Genomic DNA, 13,098 nt, shown 5'->3' with positions numbered 1-13,098 from the left:
CTAATAATTAGTGATGCTGAGCATCTTTTCATGTGCCTCTTGGCCATCTGTATGTCTTTCTTGGTGAAATGTCTATTTAGGTCTTCCACCCATTCTTTAATTGGATTGTTTGTTTTTTGATATTGAGCTCCATGAGCTGTTTGTATATTTTGGAGATTAATCCTTTGTTCACTGTTTCATTTGAAAATATCTTCTCCCATTCTGAGGGTGGTCTTTTTGTCTTGTTTATGGTTCCTTTGCTTTGCAAAAGCTTTTAAGTTTAATTAAGTCCCATTTGTTTAATTTTGTTTTTATTTCCGTTACTCTAGGAGGTGGGTCAAAAAAGATCTTGCTGTGGTTTATGTCAAAGACAGTTTTTCCTATGTTTTTCTCTAAGAGTTTTATAGTGTCTGGTCTTACATTTAGGTCTTTAATCCATTTGGAGTTTATTTTTGTGTATGGTGTTAGGGAGTGTTCTAATTTCATTATTCTACATGTAGCTGTCCAGTTTTCCCAGCACCACTTATTGAAGAGACTGTCTTTTCTCCATTGTATGTTCTTGCCTCCTTTGTCATAAATTAGGTGACCATATGTGCATGGGTTTATCTGTGGGCATTCTACCCCATACAACTGATCTATATTTCTGGTTTTGTGCCAGTACCATATACTATACCGTCTTGATCACTGTAGCTTTGTAGTATAGTCTGAAGTACAGGAGCCTGATTCCTCCAGCTCTGTTTTTCTTTCTCAAAATTGCTTTGGCTATTCAGGGTCTTTTGTGTTTCCATACAAATTGTGAATTTTTTTGTTCTAGTTCTGTGAAAAACACCATTGGTAGTTTGATAGGGATTGCATTGAACCTGTAGATTGCTTTGGGTAATACAGTCATTTTCACAATGTTGATTCTTCCAATTCAAGAACATGGTATATTTCTTCATCTGTTTATGTCATCTTTGATTTCTTTCATCGGCGTTTTATAGTTTTCTGAGTACAAGTCTTTCGCCTCCTTAGGCAGGTTTATTCCTAGGAATTTTATTCTTTTTGTTGCGATGGTAAATGCGATTGTTTCCTTAATGTCTCTTTCCGATTTTTTGTTGGTGGTGTATAGGAATGCCAGAGATTTCTGTGCATTAATTTTGTATCCTGCAACCTTACCAAATTCATTGATTAGTTCTATAGTTTTCTGGTGGCATCTTTAGGATTTTCTATGTATAGTATCATGTCATCTGCAAACAGTGACAGTTTTACTTCTTCTGTTCCAATTCGTATTCCTTTTATTTCTTTTTCTTCTCTGATTGCTGTGGCTAAGACTTCCAAAACTGTGTTAAATAATAGTGGTGAGAGTGGGCAACCTTGTCTTGTTCGTGATCTTAGTGGAAATGCTTTCAGTTTTTCACCATTGAGTATGATGCTTGCTGTTTGTTTGTCATATATGGCCTTTATTATGTTGAGGTAGGTTCCCTTTATGCCCACTTTCTGGAGAGTTTTATCATAAATGGGTATTGAATTTTGTCAAAAGCTTATTGAGATGATCATATGGTTTTTATTCCTTAATTTGTTAATGTGGTGTATCACATTGATTGATTTGTGTATATGGAAGAATCCTTGCATTCCTGGGATAAATCCCACTTAATCATGGTGTACAAGCCTTTTAATGTGTTGGTGGATTCTGTTTGCTAGTATTTTGTTGAGGATTTTTGCATCTATGTTCATTAGTGATATTGGTCAATAATTTTCTTTTTTTGTGATATCTTTTTCTGGTTTTGGTATCAGGGTGATGGTGTCTTCTTAGAATGAATTTGGGAGTGTTTCTCCCTCTGCAATTTTTTGGAAGAGTTTGAGAAGGACTGCTGGTAGCTCTTCTCTAAATGTTTGATAGAATTCACCTGTGAAGCCATCTGGTCCTGGACTTTTGTTTATTAGAAGATTTTTTATTATGGTTTCAATTTCATTACTTGTGATAGGTCTGTTTATATTTTCTAATTCTTCCTGGTTCAGTCTTGGAAAATTGTCCCTTTCCAAGAATTTGTCCATTTCTTCGTGGTTGTCCATTTTATTGGCATATAGTTGTTTGTAGTAGTCTCTTATAATCCTTTGTATTTCTGCAGTGTCAGTTGTGGTTTCTCCTTTTTCATTTCTAAGTTTATTGATTTGCGTCCTCTCCCTTTTGTTCTGATGAGTCTAGCTAAGGGTTTATCAATTTTTATCTTCTCAAAGAACCAGCTTCTAGTTTTATTTATCTTTGCTATTGTTTTCTTCATTTCTATTTCATTTATTTCTGCTCTGATCTTTATGACTTCTTTCCTTCTACTGACTTCGGGTTTTCTTTGTTCTTCTTTCTCTAATTGTTTTAAGTGTAGAGTTAGATTGTTTATTTGAGATTTTTCTTGTTTCTTGAGGTGAGATTGGACTGCTGTAAACTTCCCTCTTAGAACTTCTTTTGCTGCTTCCCATAGGTTCTGGGTCGTTGTGTTTTTGTTGTCATTTGTTTCTATGTATTTTATTATTCTTTGATTTCTTCAGTGATCTCTTGGTTATTTAGTAGCACACTGTTCAGCCTCCACGTATTTGTGTTTTCTTTTTTTTCCTGTAATTGATTTCCAGTCTCAGCATTGTGGTCAGAAAAGATGTTTGATATGATTTCAATTTTCTTAAATTTTCCAAGGCTTGATTTGTGACCCAAAATGTGATCTATCCTGGAGAATGTTCCATGTGCACTTGAGAAGAAAGTGTACTCTGCCACTTTTGGGTAGAATGTTCTATAAATATCAGTTAAATCTATCTGGTCCATTGTCATTTAAAGCTTATGTTTCCTTATTTATTTTCTGTTTGGATGATCTGTCCATTGGTGTAAGTGGGGTATTAAAGCCCCTACTATTATTGTGTTACTGTCAGTTTCTTCTTTCATGGTCATTAGCATTTGCCTTATGTATTGAGGTGCTCCTATATTGGGTGCATAAACATTTATAATTGTTATATCTTCTTCTTGGATTGATCCTTTGATCATTATGTAGTGTCCCTCCTTATCTCTTGTAACAGTCTTTATTTTAAAGTCTATTTTATCTGATACAAGTACTGCTACTCCATCGTTCTTTTGATTTCCATTTGCATGGAATATCTTTTTCCATCCCCTCACTTTCAGTCTGGATGTGTCTCTAGGTCTGAAGTGGGTCTCTTGTAGACAGCATATATATGGGTGTTGTTTTTGTATCCATTCAGCCAGTCTGTGTCTTTTGGTTGGGGCATTTAGTCCAATTACATTCAATTTGATTATCAATACATATATTCCTATTACCATATTCTTAATTGTTTTGTGTTAGTTTTTGTGGGTCTTTTTCTTTTCCTGTTTCCTGCTGAGAGAAGTTTCTTTAGCATTTGTTGTAAAGCTGTTTTGGTGGTGCTGAACTCTTTTAGCTTTTGCTTGTCTGAAAGGCTTTTGATTTCTCCTTGGAATCTGAATGAGATCCTTGCTGGGTAGAGTAATCTTGGTTGTAGGTTTTTCTCTTTCATCACTTTATCGTGCCACTCCCTTTTGGCCTGCAGAGTTTCTGCTGAAAAATCAGCTGATAACCTTATGGGGATTCCTTTGTATGTTTTTTTTGTTTTTCCCTTGCTGCTTTTAATATTTCTTCTTTGAATTTAATTTTTGTTAGTTTGATTAATATGTGTCTTGGTGGGTTTTTCCTAGGGTTTATCCTGTATGGGACTCTCTGTGCTTCCTGGACTTGGGGGACTATTTCCTTTCCCATGTTAGGGAAATTTTCAACTATAATTTCTTCAAATATTTTCTCAAACCCTTTCTTTTTCCCTTCTTCTTCTGGGACCCCTATAATTTGAAGGTTGGTGCATTTAGTGTTGCCCCAGAGGTCTCTGAGACTGTCCTCAATTCTTTTCATTCTTTTTTCTTTATTCTGCTCCTCAGCAGTTATTTCCACCATTTTGTCTTCCATCTCACTTACTCGTTCTTCTGCCTCAGTTATTCTGTTATTGATCCTTCTAGTGTATTTTTCATTTCAGTTATTGTGTTGTTTGTCTCTGTTTGTTCTTTAGTTCTTCTAGATCTTTGTTAAGCATTTCTTGTATTTTCTCAATCGGTGCCTCCATTCCATTTCTGAGATTCTAGATCATCTTTACTATCATTACTCTGAATTCTTTTTCAGGTAGATTGCCTATTTCCTCTTTATTTATTTGGTCTTGTAGGTTTTTACCTTGCTCCTTCATCTGTGACTTTTTTTTGCCATTCATTTTTTTTTTTTTTTTAATGAGTGGGATTGCGTTTCTGTCTTACTGGTTGTTTGGCCTGAGACTTCCAACACTGGAGTTTGCAGGCTGTTGTGTAGAGCTGGGTCTTGGTGCTGAGACGAGGACCTCCTTGAGACTTCACTACAATGAATATTCCCTGGGGTCTGAGTTTCTCTGTTAGTCCAGTGGTTCGGATTCAGAGCTCCCACTGCAGGAGCTTCAGCCCAACCCCTGGCTCATGAACCAAGATCCTACAAGCCGTGTGGGGTGGCAAAAAAAAAAAAAAAAAAGAAAAGGGAACAATAACAAACTAAAAAATAAAATTAGACTAGGAAACTAACAGATATGTTAGAAAGAATATGAAAATAAAAATATAGATGAATCAACAACCGGAAGGTACAATAGTACCACAACAGTAAAAAACTAAATGAACAAAGCCTTTAAAGATGCCGTCCTCTTGTTTTAAGCTGTTTCGCACTTTTCCCACATACCATCGTTCTCCCAGAGGACTCTATGTATCTTGGCTCCCAAACTGACTTAGCTAGAGTATGTGATCCATATTCTCTAGTTGGTTATAAAGGCTAGTCTACTCTTTGGTGAAGTTCAGATTTTTTGCCTAGGCTAATATTTTTATCACTAGAGACCACGGAGTTCCTGCCCTCATAGAGCCTATGGTCTAGTTAATAGAGACCAACAATACACATGTAAGTACATAAATAATAAAATTTCTGATCACAATGAGTGCTAAGAAGAAAATAAACAGAATGGTGACACAGTGATGGTGGAAAGACAAGGCGGGCCTCGCTAAGGAAGAGACATCTGAGCTGCAGACTGCAGCGGTGTGAAGATCCAGGGGTGAGGCTTCCTGGCCAAGAGAACAGGTAACGCAGAATCTTGGAGGCAGAGACAAGCATGGCACATTTAAGGAAAACCAGGGTGGCTGGTGAGAGTAGTAGGAGATAAAGTCTCCCAGAGAGCTGAGCAGGGGCCACATTGCAAAGGGTTTTTGCAGGTCATGGCAAAGGCTATGTATTTTATTCTACTTGCAGTGAAGCACAGGAGCAAAGTAAGGGATTAAGGAAGCTCTCCATCAGGCCACTGCTATAACCCTGGAGAAATGATAGTGCTCTGGATTCCAGCTGCAGTGAGAATGACAAGTTGTCAGGTTTCAAAGACATGTTGCTATGGGCTTTTTGACCATTTGGTGAGGGACAGAAGGGATGTGATGGTATAGGGTGAGGAAGGAACCCCAAATTCTGCTTTGAACATTAAAAGGCTGAATGCCTGCTAGACATCCAAGTGAGGAGGTGGCCTAGGTGACTGTTGCTCAGGAGAACCAGCCTGCATTTCTCACCTATGAACTTGAGCTGTCACCATCACAATATCCAGGTATTGTAGGCAGACAACTAAAGTCTTGGGGGTGTTCTTTGGGCTCATTTATAAATAGAGGTGACTGGCATGCTCGGAGCCCAGTGATGGGTTAAACTTTTCAGACTCAGGTTACCAGCTTCATCATGTTCTCTGAGCTTTCTTTAATGGTTCTTGCCCCCAGACAACGCTATACGAAAGTGAAAAATAGAGTACTATTATTTTGGTAGTAAGCAACAAAAAGCTTGAAACTCATAGCAAGAAAACCAGCATAAATTCAAGCAAGAGAAGAAGAGAGCTGTATCCTGGCATTCACCACGAAGGTGTTGATGTCTCCTGGCTGCCTCACATTCTGTGATGCTGATTCAGGGACCCTGCAGGAGGGGCCTGGCAGCTTCATGGGGCCAGGCCAGGATCTGTGGAATCACAGGATCTATAGAATCAGTACAGGATCTATAGTAGTGACTTGTAGGATCAGCCCAACGTACCCTGAAATCAGTCCTTAACTGTTGTGAGCCTAATGGCAGGAGTCCCCTCAGTGGAACAGATGCATCTGGTTACAAACAATTGCTTCCTGAAGCCCAGAGTAGGTCAGAGTACAGCCTTTGCTGACTCACTGTGCCCGTGCCTGTCCAGTCAGACTCGGGCATGTGCTAATGAATGTGTTAGGACTGCAGCTTCTTGGGCTGAGATTCTCCATTTAGTTTGTTTGGCAAGAATAGAAGAATCAAGTTCAAGCATTAAGTTTATAAACACAGTATTAAGTGCTACCAAATAATAAGCCTTACATAGATGAGGCTTTACGTTCATCTATGAAAGAGGGCAGTGATATTTCAGTGGCACTTCACTGTATCTCCGGTCCCACCTTTTAGTGAAGGAATTCAAAGCATAAAAATACAACAATGAAAAGTCAGAAAGTCTCTAATGACAAGTCTAATTATTCCCGTGTGTTACCACACCACAACATGCAACGGCATCCTGCAACCCTGCTCAGCAAAGGCCATCACATGAATTCAATTTCAGTCCCCAAACGTAATCACTCTGGAATCTAGACAGACACAAACCTGGCCTTTTTAGGCCCCAATTCAGGTCTCCCTAATTTCTCAGAACAGCCAGAATGCATCAGCCAGAAAGTTTGAGAAGAAAGAATATGATAGAGAAAGACATGATTGTCATGAGAGAAGTGGCAGTCTGCATTTAATACTTGTGTGCATTGCTACTTTCAGGGACAACTGCCAAGCACACCACGACGAGATTCTGACTTTGAGAAACGTGGAACACTTCTCATGATGCAAGCTTGTTGGCTTTTTACTCAATGGTTTATAGGGTTTTACATTTTTTTTCTCATGTCTTTGTTCTTCTCTTTTCATAAAGAAATGTAGTGAGGGTCAGTCGCAATTTAATACTGTGTCCAGGGTAATTTTCAGTAACGCTCCCTTTTACACCAAAGAAACGTCACAAGTTTGTATAAGTTACATGGTATTCTTGAGTACAGTTGCCTATTACTTGAACTGAGAAAGGAAAAGAGGGGAAAAAGGAAAATTACGTGCCAAGAGATTTACTCCATATTTTGAATATATTTTTCCTTCCATCTTCACAATCCAGTGAGGCCAATTTTTTCTCCCTCTCTCACAGATTGGACTCAGAAAGCTAACTTCCCCAAAGTTACACAAAATGGGCTACAAACCCAAGTCTTTCTGGATCCCAAGCCATCAAAACACAGGATTTTACTAGGTGAAGCATAGTTAGACTAAATGAACAAGTCAGATTGTGCCAAAAATTAAGAAATGATGTTCCTAAATTCCTAAAACATAACCAACACTCTAAATTTCTTACCTATTTTTTTAAACAGAACACCCAGCAGCTCAGCTACTCTCCATGAGCCTCTTTCATCACCAATTAGAGTATTCACAGCACACCTGTTGCAGGCACAAACCATTAAGACTCAAATCAATTCCCAAACAATAGTGCCACCTGTCACTGTCCCAAGGCAGCATTTCTCCTCAAATAACATTAACCTGGCACTTACAGCCTGGTGCTTGCTGTGAGAGACACACCTTACTCTGGCTTCTAACACAGATGGTGCATCAGCATCATCTTTCTTCCATCTCTGATGCCTGCGTTCCTGCTTAGCCATCCCACCTGGAAGACCTTCCATCTTCCTCCTGCCCATACTTCAAGGTCCTGCTCAGCTCTTGCCTCCTTCATGGAAACTCCTTCTACTGGTTTCGGGCCACAATAGTGTGGACCTTTGCGTTTCCATGGCACTTTTAGCCAATTTCCAACTGTTCCATATTTAACTGCTCCTTGCTTTTATTACATATAATAATTTAAGCACTTCTGACTATAAATACCTTAAGGGCAGGAAGTATGATTTCTGCTTTGCATGTGTGTGTGTCCTCTGTAATACCCACATCATTTGGGGGCCATTTGTATTTACTACTCACTGACTAATACAGTGATGGGATGACCACCAGGTAAAGAAGGGAAGAATGATAAAGTGCATATTATCGCCATTCAGGATTTCACTGTTTTCAAGATGGGTCCATCTGCGAACTTTATTGTCTCCATAAGATTTATTTATTTATTTATTTATTTAATTTATTTATGTTTGGCTGTGTTAGGTCTTTGCTGCTGCGCATGGGCTTTCTCTAGTTGCGGTGAGCGGGGGCTACTCTTCGTTGCGGTGCACGGGCTTCTCATTGCGGTGGCTTCTCTTGTTGCAGAGCCCGGGATCTAGGCATGCAGATTTCAGTAGTTGTGGCTCGCAGGCTCAGTAGTTGTGGTGCACAGGCTCAGTTGCTCCATGGCATGTGGATCTTCCCAGACCAGGGCTCGAACCTGTGTCCCCTGCATTGGCAGGCGGATTCCTAACCACTGCACCACCAGGGAAGTCCCTCCATAAGATTTTGATAGAGAAAGGATATTTGGCTCAATATATAAAATTACACTTGAAAGAATAAAAAAGCTAAAAGAGAAAATGAAAAAAATATTTAACATCAATATCAACTGAATAAGAGTTCTGTGAAAAATTCAAATGGCTTAGAATGTGAGTACTTAATAAATCATTTTATTACTTGAATAATTTGAGGAAGGGGAAGAGAGGAGAGAAGGTCCCCTAAACAGGTCATAGACTCTCCCCCGGAGGCATCATCTAATATGAGGTTCTGTCTTGCCACACTCTTCTCCTTCTCCCCTCCCCTAAGTTTACCAAACCTACTCCTATTTCATTCATTCATCTATTCAATAATAACAAATATTTGGAATGCTAATTTTCCTAGCTCCTAGGAGACTGGACTGCATAGACTCAGGACTTTTATTTAGAGAACAATTCAATTTATTGCAGTTTACAAAAGCGTGTCCTCTGTATTTCTGCGAAGCCAGGTCGTGCTGGGGCTTCCCCTCACCACACCTGCAGCCTCCAGCCTGAGGAACCCTTGGCGGCAGGTGTGGCAATGTAGCTCACTGGTGCTTTCAGGGTGGTGTTGATGAAACGTGGGCTCCTGCCCCAGGGCTTTCTGAACTGGTGGCCCCCTCTCCCTCATGGCTTCTCAGGATAAGCATGAGTTTACCGATAGAGAAGCTAAACTCTGACGTTTAGGACTTCAGCAACCCACCCGTTCCTCAACAGAACTTTGACCAAGGTGACCAACAGCAGCTTTTGCCCAGACAGAGGTAGTGCTTTGCTCTTTAGGCACAAAAAACCCTACCCTTCTCTTGCTGACGACTGTACCGAAGACTACATTCCCTTCAGCAGTGCACTGGGCAGGCTCTTCTCTGCCCTTTGCAGTTACATTGAAGCCTTTGTTCCCTCTGTATCAGGACACGGAGGGTGCGCCAATCACCATCCCTCACCATGCATTACACAAGCAGGTCCATCAGTTAGCATGCTCCCAGCACACCTGTTACCTGCAGGGCTTCATAGCTACATTCAAAACCCTTGTCCAGGGCTTCCTTGGTGGCGCAGTGGCTAAGAATCTGCCTGCCAATACAGGGGACACAGGTTCGAGCCCTGGTCCGGGAAGATCCCACATGCCGTAGAGCAACTAAGCCCGTGCGCCACAACTACTGAGTCTGTGCTCTAGAGCCCATGAGTCACAACTACTGAGCCCGCAAGCCACAACTACTGAAGCCTGTGCGCCTAGAGCCCGTGCTCCGTAACAAGAGAAGCCACCGCAACGAGAAGCCCACGCACTGCAACGAAGACTAGCCCCCACTCGTTGCAACTAGAGAAAGCCCACACACAGCAATGAAGACCCAACACAGCCAAAAATAAATAAATGAAATAAATCTTTTTAAAAAGACACTCATTAAATTCACATATTGGCAACTTATCCCTCAGTCATGTATCCAGAGGCAACAAAAAGCCCAAGGGAAAAAAAAAACAAGCGCCTTACACCCTGTAGTGCTTTAGCCCCAAAGGCAGACAGCCCCAGTTGTTTAACAATATTCTGTTTCATCATTATGCACCCCGTTTGGAAGTTCCAGTATAGTCGTAGCTGTGCCGCCCACCGGAATCACAGAGCAAGAGGGGGTGCCAGCTGCATGATGAGGGAAAGAGGGGGCAGGCGGTATGGTGGAGTCCTGCAGAACCGGCGCCTTGAGAAGAGCCGTCACCTTTGGTAAGAAAGCTGGAGCAGATACCGCAAGGAGGAAGCCAGTGGGAGGAACACCCTGAGTTCACCCTCCTTTCTTCCTTGGATCTCCTACCGAAGCTTCCTTGGGTTGGATCCAACAAAAAGGCAGGGGGCCCACGAGCTGAGTTGATGTAGCCTGTTCAGTTCTGTCCCCCAGGGCAAAAAGCAGAGTGAGGGGTGGAAAAGTGATCTAGAGAGGCAAGTAGAAGAGATTCAGCCCATTGTCCATTTTGTATTGTACACACACTAAACTACCTCTTGTCCTTTTGAAGCAGACATGCTGTATGTCCTAAATTCTAAACCGAAGTATATACTAAGGTAGGAACAGCACACTAGCTTGTTTAACTTCATCCTCTTTTTCACCCAGCATAAAGGTAGGCCTTGAGGGAAAAACTTCTTTTTGTTGGCATGCTGATTCATATTGTTTCTTCAAGCCCTCAGACTGGTTAGTCCAAGACTTGCCCTTTCTACTTCTGTATCTTCATGTCCCACACGCTTAATTTGAATCACCCAAAGAATGTCAAATATCATGCTATCCTCTAATCTATCCTATATTTTCTCACCTCTGGGCCTCCTTGGGTAATGATGGTAAAAAAATTAATAAACAGGACCTTCAATTAAATAGATTCTGGAGACCAGAAGGGAGAGCTCACATGCCCTGTAACAATAACAGAGCCCAATAGGAAGAAGAAAGACTCCTTTCCTGGAAGGACTCAGCCAATGAAAAGCCAAGGACTCTTTGTTTACGTAGCCCTCCCGACTTCCTTTTCCCCTGTATAAAAGAGTTAGGTAGATAGCTAGTAGGAAGCAGCCGCATAGCACAGGGAGATCAGCTCGGTGCTTTGTGACCACCTGGAGGGGTGGGATAGGGAGGGTGGGAGGGAGGGAGACGCAAGAGGGAAGAGATATGGGAACATATGTATATGTATAACTGATTCACTTTGTTATAAAGTAGAAACTGACACACCATTGTAAAGCAATTATACTCCAATAAAGATGTAAAAATAAATAAATAAATAAATAAAAGAGTTGTCCTCTTCAATTTTGCTAGGGACTTGCACATGGCTCACTATGGTTGCAAATTTCAACTCTCTGATGATCCCAAATAAACCCACGTTTGCTGGAGAAATAACTGACAGTCTATTTGCTTTAAGTCAACACAATTAAGTAACACTGAATCACACTGTATCACCAGGCTGGTCACTAAGTCTCAGAGTCCGTATCTTTCCAGTGGAAATGATGCTCTCTACAATGTTCCTGTGCAGGTACTGAAAGAATGAGACTCCTCCACGCATGCTCCCTCAGACTGTCATGTAAACACAGAAGAAAGAATAAAAACGTCTATCTTCAGTCCCTCCCAAAACCCCACAGCAATGATTGCAAAGAGGAAAAATGGCAGACACACACACACACACACACACAACTAGGAAAATACATGCCAGCATACAAAAAAAGAAATTTTGGAATGGAGAAGGGAGCTGACTTAGCAGTCCAGAGAAAGCTCAAATCTAAGCATCCAAGTCCAAAAGATGCAAATCAATTCTCAGGCCAGACTAATGGAAAGACAAAGGAATTAGAGGCAATGTGTGCCTCTGAAAACAGGGTGAAGCTGAGAAGAAGAGGGCTATTTGAAAGTCTTTGAAAAATGGCATTTGAACCCTGATCTCCCTCACCCCACGCAACAAAGCAAATGTGCTTTCCCAAAGAGAAGATACCTTTACTCTCTGGAGCAACTGAGCCACAGGGGCTCTAAGCCTCGAGTACATCAGGCATTAGCTGATGCGGTGGGGAGGAGAGACTCCAGACTTAGAAGGAAGGTTAGAAAAGTGGACATGCCGAATACTGCAATCTCCAGTTCCCTTTCCCCCAAACACCAGCAGCCAGGGTATATAACCTCCAAGCAGAAAAGAGAAGATACTTCTCTAGGAAAGTGGACTAGCCCAGGGGAAAAGAGCCTTGCAAAATGGCCTGATGGTAAAGTCCACCAGGCAACAAGCTCCATCTGAGCACACAGAGCTTCTAATCAGCTTTTCAGTGCCTCACTCTTTAGTAATAATAATAATAATAATCGGATAGCAAAGGATCACCAACATTTGCAGAAAGTCTCTAACATAAGAGGCAGACACAATATAAACAAAAGAAAGAAACAAAGAGGAAACAAGGGGAAAAAATTAAGACATATAATTATTACACTCAGACAAGTTATTGAGTCCCTGAAATAAAAACTAGGTACTGTCTAAAACAAAAAAAAGAAAGAGCTCTTGAAAGTAAATAGCACAAACAAAGTAAAAAAAGTACTCGGCAAAAGGATTGGGAGAGAAAGTTGAGAAAATATTCCTAATTAGCATAAAAGTCAGAAAGAGAAAGAGAAAGAAAATAGAGAAGAAAACTAGACAGTCAAGACAGGAAGTTCAACATCTGAAAGAGAGAACAAAGACGTAAAGAGAAGATGTTATCAAAGAAATAGTAAGAGAGCATTTCCTAGAACTAAAGGACGTGAGGTTCTAAACTGAAAGGGGCCACTCCCAGATCACTGAGTAGAAAGAAACTCATTTCACATTGTCATGAAGATTCAGAACACCAGGGTTAATGTGAAGATTTTAAGTGTTCAGACATCAAAAACAAACAAAAAACCAAATTACATAAAAAGGACAGGACCCTCCCATCCCCGAGGTTGGAAGACAATGGAAAAATGCCTTCAAAACTCCGTGGAGGGAATTCCCTGGTGGTCCAGTGGTTAGGACTTGGTGCTTTCACTGCCAGTGCCCAGGTTTGATCCCTTGGGAGAATTAAGATCCCACAAGCCGTGGAAATGATTCCTTCTCTAACATTTTATACTCCACCAAACTATCAGCCAAGGATGAGGAAAGAA

The sequence above is a fragment of the Delphinapterus leucas genome, chromosome 1 (assembly GCF_059928025.1).
Source record: "Delphinapterus leucas isolate spDelLeu-1000000601 "Yukka" chromosome 1, BTC_Dleu_Yukka2, whole genome shotgun sequence".
NCBI classification, from domain to species: domain Eukaryota; kingdom Metazoa; phylum Chordata; class Mammalia; order Artiodactyla; family Monodontidae; genus Delphinapterus; species Delphinapterus leucas.
The sequence above is the reverse complement of the archived record's forward strand: the minus strand, read 5'-3'. Positions refer to the sequence as shown.